General features: G+C 44.5%; 1 long non-coding RNA gene across 1 annotated transcript; it reads left to right on the forward strand.

The window, feature by feature from the left end:
- The first annotated feature begins 1063 nt into the window (after positions 1-1063).
- LOC112551148 lies at positions 1064-4176 on the forward strand. The gene is made up of 3 exons (XR_003095325.1): positions 1064-1605; positions 1737-1863; positions 4122-4176. It is a non-coding gene; the product is annotated as an uncharacterized LOC112551148 (long non-coding RNA).
- The last annotated feature ends 4037 nt before the right edge of the window (positions 4177-8213 follow it).

Here is an 8213-nt window from a genome sequence, read left to right on the forward strand (position 1 = left end):
GTAGCCCCTTGGAGCCAAGGCTTGTCCACGCTGCGCTTGTTTCTGTGGATTTGACAGTATTTCTCCTGGCCTGTCTGTAGTCAGACTGCCTGTTTGCCTCTTCCTCAGTGCAGGAAAGGATGGGGAGAGAGAAACAGGGAGGGAAAGATGACCCTGCATCTGCAAGAGGAAGCTCAGGGAAAGATAAGATTCCCGAGATGAGTTTTTATCTTCTTTTCTTTGTTTAAATGGGTTAGGGCAGGGATGTCAAACTTTCCACCCCATGGGACCAGCCCCTGGCACAGGGAGCTGGACCGGCTTTGGAGCCAGTGTGCAGGGCCAGTCTGGCTGGGTGCTGCATGCGAGACGTGCCCTGTGCCAACCCCCTGTGCTGCATGAATTGTGTGCGGCTGGTCCAGCCCTGCACACCACGTGCAGCATGCACTGGCCCCGGGGCTTGCTGTGCTTGCAACCCCTGGGGCTGGCAGCACCTAGGACCGTCTGTAGTGCATGCAGTGTCAGGTCCAGCCCACACATCATGTGCAGCACACAGGGCCCGAACATGGGGTTGGTCCAGTGGGCTGTATATTTGACACTCCTGGGTTGGATTTTAAGGCCAAGGGATGCCTCACTGATGAAGTGTGGCACTTCAGGAGCAAGATTTGTGGAAGTTCTTAAGACTTGTGCGAGTGAGTGGAATCAAAGGTTTTCTGCCTGTTGACTTGTTTTCTTGTTATCAGAACTAAGTATAAATGAGCCTAGACAGTCAGGAAGGGTTACTTGTTCACAGCAAGTCATGCAGATAGGCAGGATGGTTTTTAATAGAGCTTGTGACTGGGAGTTAGAAGAACAGGTTCTGATCCATCTGCTACAGGATGACCTTGGATGGATTTACTTCCCATCCAAGCATTTGCCTTGGAATCCTCTGAAGGATGCAATAGAAATGAATAATATTATTAGAAGTATAGTTAAGAACAAGGCCTAATTTCTCCTATATTGCATGCAACATGCTTTTATTGTAAGATGCCCTGAGGCTTATGGGAAAGGTGGCATAGCGACTGAGCAATCAATCAATAAATGTACAGACTCTCATTAAAGCAAAGAGAGCATCAACACAAAATTGTTAAATGTGGTTAGAATCATGGATGGACTTCAATAGCAGTACATTTTGTTACTGCGGCACATTCTTAGGGGGCAGCTATGATAGCAGCACTGCTGACAGTAAGCCAGGCCAGGCACTCTGTCCGTTCCCCTCTATTCTACCTAAAATGTACGAAGGATTGTTCTCTCAGCTGGGTTCCTGGCTGGAGGGGCTTACACTGGTTGCAGTAGCAGGTATTTTGTCATGAATGCTGATACTAGACAGTCTTTTGTGCTTTTTATTTCAGGAGTAGGGAAAATATGCAGAGCTTTTTGACAGCATCCAGTTATTTGTCTTGCTTATCCATGCATGCATTTGTCTCTTTGTCTGATAGTTAATGCTTTATTTAATTCTTCTGTTAGGTATTAATTGCGCAGTCTAGAGCTTCTGGAAGCCACCGAGATGTTGAAGATGAAGAACTTACACGAATTTTTGTTATGATACCGAAGTCCTATACGGAGGAAGATTTGCGAGATAAATTTAAGGTACTAATTGACACCTAGTTAATTATTTTTTCTAATTGAATTTTTTTCGTTTTATTTTTTTGTCAGAAGAGATTAAAAATCTGTTGTTTTGTAAAATGCTATTTAATAACTTAACTCTTTAATTATCCTAGATATATGGAGATATTGACTACTGCAGCATTATTAAGAACAAGAACACAGGAGAAAGTAAAGGTTTGGGCTATGTGAAGTATATAAAACCATCTCAAGCTGCCCTGGCAATAGAAGAGTGTGATCGAAGTAAGAATGTCATTGTATTATTTTTCTATGCACATTTATTGTTAGAAGCTGCGTACTCATTGGTGTAGCTTTAAGTAACACTGGCCTCATGTCTTTGGTTATTATTAGCAGAGAAATTATTTATGGTTTAACTACACCATAGTATGTGTAACTTCTGTAGGATTTAATCCCACAAACACACACACAGTTGGGACCCATCTGACTAATCACCTGAATAAGTACTTTCAAGGTCTTTGATTAAAAATAAAAATAGTGAAATGACTGTATGAATGACTACAGTGATTTTCTTGATGCTGTATCACACAAGTATGGTGCAGTATATGTAGATTCAGTGCATGGGCTGACCCCCATTTTATAAAATTCTCAGTGTGTGCAGGATCCGTACGAAATAGTGAGCATGATAATTTACAAAGATAAAAATAAACTGTATTATGATGACTTCTGTGTAAAGTATATATAGCATTGAAGGAAGATTTATTTAAATAATGACTTTTCAGACTATAATAATGTGTTAAATATTACAATTTAACTGTATTGCAGTTAAAATTGTTGTCTGGTGGTTAGAGCATAGGTTTGAGAGTAAAGAGATGGGTGTTGGTTCTCGTTTTGACCTTGGGCAGTTAATTTTTTTTTTGTGTGTCTTAGTTTTTCTATCTGTAAATGGAAATGATAAAGTTCACCTTTTTGGAGTGTTTTATGCTTAGCTGCTGTATGATAGCTATTTGTTTCACTGTCTCGTTTTATAAAGTAGCAGTATTTGACACTACTCCCTCACAAATGTGTTAAGCAGTCACTAGCACTTGTTGTGATTTTAGTAAAAGATATTCTTCAAATCTTCCTTCATGAGCCAACAAACGGTTAGAGATTGAATCTGCCAACAAATCATGATATATATTAGGATATCTTTGTTCTGAGTGGGTTGGGATTGAAAGATAACAGCTAACATTATTAACCCCAATCTGTAATAGTTTATAAAGACTGTACATGTATCCCAAAATATGAATGTTAATTTTTAATACACAAGTAAATAAAGCTTAATGTAACATAACTAAAATCAGTGTGCAGAAACACATGCATTGAAATGCCCATACCCTGAACCACATTTAGTCATGGTGTAAAGAGTGTCAGAATATGTAGGTCAGATATTAGGAAAAACTTTCTTCCTCGGAGGATAGTAAAGCACTGGAGCAAGTTACCCAGAGAGGTTGTGGAATCTCCATCCTTGGAGGTTTTTAAGACCCAGCTAGACAAAGCCTTAGCTGGGATGATCCAGCTGGGGATGGTCCTGCTTTGAGCAGGGGGTGGGATTAGATGTGACCTCCTGAAGTCCTTCCAACTCCATGATTCTATGACACTGCTAAAAATTTAGTGTTTCTCTTTAAATCCATTTTCATGTTTGGCCTGAAAGAAATTAATTGGGTCATTTGAGAGCTGACTAAATTGTTAACACAAGAGCAGTGCCTAATTTTAAACATATTGTGTTCAGCAGTAGTAATACTGAGCCTGCATGGATGTCCAGCTTCTGATTGCCTTCTTCTGTGTTGTTTATGCCCAGAATAACAGTATTTCTTGATGCTATAAAATAGGTTCTTTATAGATTACTTGTGAAAGAAGAGATTCTGAGATAACTGCTTTCAGTTTTCTAATCAAGTTAGATTAAATGAATTGGAGATGAGGGTATACACCCCATAGCCATACTGATTTACAGGCAAAAGGAATCAGAACTTGTGGCAGAAGTGATATCTTTTATTAGATTAGGTATTTACAAAAAAAGTCTTTATTTGCAAGCTTTTGGGCACATTCACCCTTCTTCACGCATAGGAGAATTCAAAGATTGTAAAATTTCTCTTAGGTGGAAATGAAAATTCATGTTTTACAGGAGAGCTGACGATGGGATTGTAAAATCTCCAGGTTGGAATAGTTCATTTTGTGCAAATTAGGTTCAGATAAAAGTTGGAACAGTCTTTTTACCTCGAAGTTGTGTGGTGTCAAGCAGGATGTAGAATTGTGTTTCCTTCTAGTAATGATGTTTCATATTTCACAGGAGAGTGGGGAGATGAAATGCTCTCCTGGGCAGGAATTTATTTTGTATTGAGGTGCCTCTAAGTTCTGTGAAAATGCAAATTTAGTTTGAACAACAGGCAGGAGCAGGATGTCAGCTTTCAGGTTTCCAGATGGTACATTTTGTTTCCTTGTTACAAAATTATGAAGTTTTCAGTTTAAAAAATAGCTAAAATTCAATATTTTCCATGTTTCAGGTATACAGGTGTGGGCCACGATTCCCGGATGGTCCTTGGGAAACGGCCGCAGTTGCGTGTCGAGTGGGGCACCGGGTGGTGACACCAACCCAGACACGCTCGGGGATGCCAAGTGCGAGAGGGAGATGAGATAAGCACCACAGACAATGGAGTTTGAAATAAAAGTTGATATTTACTTACAAGGCTGACAAACAGTAGGTCGAAACAACCTGGTGATAACGAACCATATACAACAGCGAGGGAATATATACAAGCGATGGGTAGCGATGGGCGACGGGTGGAGACCGCAATATACAAGTACAGTGTCTGGTTAGGACAAGGTACTATGCGAGGCAGTAAGCTTATGATGCTCGGAGCGACCAGAGCAGCTTCTGCTAAAGACCTAGGGGTCTGACCAGGCCCCAAGACGGGTGATCAATCTGTCCTGAGAGTCAGAGCCTGGGGACCCCGCACTAAGGCGTGCGGTCCCCTATATAAAGTTTCTGGCCAATCAGAAGGCTCCCCTGATGGTACATTCTGGAACCCATGGACATGCTGGCCAGCCAGCTATGCCCATTAGGTGGTCCTTGATTGGCCAGACCACAGGTGATCATGCTCTGCTTAACATTGCGATCATGCGCCGCTCGCATGATGGGTCAAATTGCTGTTACACTCTGCCACCGCATCTCTATTTACAAATGGTTGTGTTACTTAATACTTTGGTGCAATAATCTGGCGGGGTCACTTTGCTTGTTGACAGAGAGCAGTCCTCCCCCCCTCCCCCTCTTGCCCCTCCCTCTCCTTACTTTAGTTTCTGTTTCCCTGTGGGCAAACCCAGTTTGAGATTCAAAACTCGAAACGTTTCTAAAATTTTGAAACATTTTGATTTGCCTTGTTTTGTTTCGAGGCTGTTTCGAAGCTCTCTATTTTGTTTTGATTTTGCTGTTTCAAGCTCAAAACAAGTTGAAACAGCATTGAAACGAAACTGCCAGCGAACTTTTGCACAGCCCTATTGAATACCTATTTGTTCACTAGATTTCAGAATATTTTCCCACAATTAAATTAGGGGGCTGAAGGAACTGGATGGCTAGGAGATATATAATGGTACATACAGTCTTTTGCCTCTTGCTCAGGGTCAGTGGTATATTTTTTAGTGGTATCTGCAAAAGAAACTACTGATTTTAGTCGTTTCTAAAGCATAGTTGGTAATGTTTGCAGAGAGGACAGGGAGTGAATTGAACGTGGAGACCCAACTAGAAGCAGAGGACTTTAGTTTCTTGGATTGTCGCCAGTGCCTTTTATGACTCATGAGCTTGAAATTCACTGAAAATTCAAAATTGTACTTTGGAAAAAATGATAAACAATATAACAGCCTGATAAATTGGTAGGGCAATCCTGTCCTATACTTTGTTCAGCTTCATGAAAAAAACAGTTACTTAATCAGGCAAAGCATATAATGCTGTGGCCAGAATCCCAGTGTGGAAACATTTTCTAATATCACACATTAGGAGACAACCTGCTATTTGTAACACTAATAAGATTTACAGGAAAATTACAAAGACAGAGACCTCATTTTCTTCAGTGTTGTATTTTCCTTCTTCTCTAGACTTCCCATTTTCTTCAGTCTTAGTCACTGATTGTTCCAGTCAAGATCCAAGATGAATGATAAAATTAAGAAACCACAATGCAAAAGGCTTAGGGGACTGAATTAAACTGTCTGAATATTTAAAGAAAAACCCTCCATAAAATAAATGAGAGAGCAGTTAGCTAACAGGGCCTTAACTGCTACATCTAAGGAGAGTGAACAGTTACCTACTGTGCTCTCTCAGAAGGCTCAGCTTGGCAAAACCTACCATGTTAGTATAGTGCTTATCATCTCAGGACCACTCAGCCAGTTGGAACTCTCAAGGTAAAAAAATCTGTTAGGTAGGAAGTGGTTGTGGTATGGGATTTAAAGCTGGAAAATTTCCAAGTGAATAAAAAAATCCCACTTATTATTATTACACCAAGTATAAATGGATAGTTTTTGCCACCATTCTACTTAAAAATGGCATACAGAACTGAAGGTGACCACCCACTCCAAGTCCAGTTCCCTGCAATTGCAAGTGAACACGTAATGAAATGTTAGTCCAGAAAAAAAACAAAAAACAAACCAGAGCCGTAACTACCAGTTTCAGCATCTTGGGCAGAAAACAGTGTGTGTGTGTGTGTGTGTGTGTGTGTGTGTGTGTGTGTGTGTGTGTGTGCGCACGCGCACGCCAAGTACCAGAGAGTAGATGGAGAGTGGCAGGATGTGGACAGGGGCTGCACTGAGCACTGGAGACTGGGGAGTCGGGGTTGCAGAGTGCTGATACCCCCGCTAAATTTGTGCCCAGGGCTGGTGCCCTGTTTGCCCAGCCCTAGATTATGTTACTGAAAACAGCAATCACTTCTGCTCCCATCTATACACCATGGCCACAAAAGAGCCCAAACCAATCCAAACCAAGTCGTCCATAACAAAGAACTGCACAGTGCCAGAGGAAGAGACCAGGGCTAGGAACAGATGTATGTTTGTCTCAGGATCAATTCTGCCTGTGTTTATTCCAAAACAGGAAAGTCTCAGGATTAGCATGTACCCATATCGTCCTTCCAATAGGGGTTCAGAGAGTGGCTGAATACACTGCCCTTTTCTGCCATTGATTCAACAATGCAATCCCAGCATTCAGAGATGTCCCAGGACAAACTGGTAGTAGCATTCCTTATCCTGTGGACCTTTTTAAGGTTTGCCCTGGGATAAGACATGGACTACCCCCCCACCACCACACTAATTAAACATATTCATTACAAGCAGTGTTCGAATTATGTGGGAGCTGGGGGTGGGAGGGCTAAGCATAAAAGATGAAAATCCTCCTGTAAGCATGGGCGACTGGTGCTGCCTGAGTTGGGGGGGCACTTGTCCCCACAGTGGCCAGTCAGCGACTGGGGTGGCGCTCCCAAATGGCCCATTGCGCCAGCGGGGGAGGGGATCTGTCACAGCCAATCGCACCAACCGGGGGGGGGTCCCCCCTGCTGGTTGCACCTGCCGACCCAAAGTGCCAGTAGTGCACCCAGAAAGGCCAGGGATGTCCATCACCTCCAGTGCTGGAGGGGGGGGGGGGGCACCATTGCTCCTGCCTGCCCCCCTGCCCATTGCCTAAGTGGGGAGCGCTGGCCATCAGAGGGTGCACCAGCGCTCTCAGGGGGTGCACATGCACCCCCGTGCATCCCCTATGTGTGTCCACTGCAAGATTTGAAAATCATAAAGGGCGGGGTGTCTCCGATTTTAGTAAGGCATTGTGATGGGCAGTCCATTTTTTTTTTGCAGACCTCCCCCCAAGAGTCAAAGGGGGTACTCGAAGTCCGCAAAGGAAGCATTTTTTTTTACACGTGGGCAGCGACAGAAGGCAGCACATCTCTTTGGAAACAGCCTTGCCAGGCACTCCAGACACCTGAGCCGGGAAGGGCTGGAAGGGTCCAGAGAATGACTGGAATCCATTGCGCTGAGAGGAGAAATTCCAGCCTGCCACAGACTGGGGAGTGACAAGTCAGACGGAAAAATCCTCAGGACCCCGCTAGGGTGAGGGAGCTCCTCTCAGTCTCCATTCCTTTGCACAGACTCACCGGGAACCGCCGCACAACAATAACGTCGCCCCCTCACCCATTTCCCGCCAAAGGCTGCAGCGCTGAGGAGCCCCCTGCCTCAGGGGGGGCGGGAAACCGCCTGGCAGGCTGGAGCAAAACAGGGGGGATTGAAAAAGAAAGGGAGAGAGATGGCAGACTAAGAGGGAGATTTTGATGAGGAGCTGTCCCCTCTCCTCATGCCTGAGGACAGCGGGTGAGGGGCGGCTGCGGGGCTCCTGGGCACTTGCCGAGGGGGCGCGCAGGCAGCCCTTCCCAGAAACACGTCCCCCCCGCGCTTTCCCAGAGCCCTCTGATGAGCTCATAGCATTTTTCCTTTGCATATCTTGGCGCGGGCCGCGGCCCGTCTCAGCGCGCCCCTCGCCCAGCCCCGTGCGTGTGCGCGCGTGTGTGTGAGCGCAGGACGGGACAGGACTGGACAGGGCGCGCCGCGCCCCTCCCCTTCCCTCCTTTCCC

The sequence above is a fragment of the Alligator sinensis genome, unplaced genomic scaffold, assembly GCF_000455745.1.
Source record: "Alligator sinensis unplaced genomic scaffold, ASM45574v1 scaffold1451_1, whole genome shotgun sequence".
Lineage (NCBI taxonomy): Eukaryota > Metazoa > Chordata > Crocodylia > Alligatoridae > Alligator > Alligator sinensis.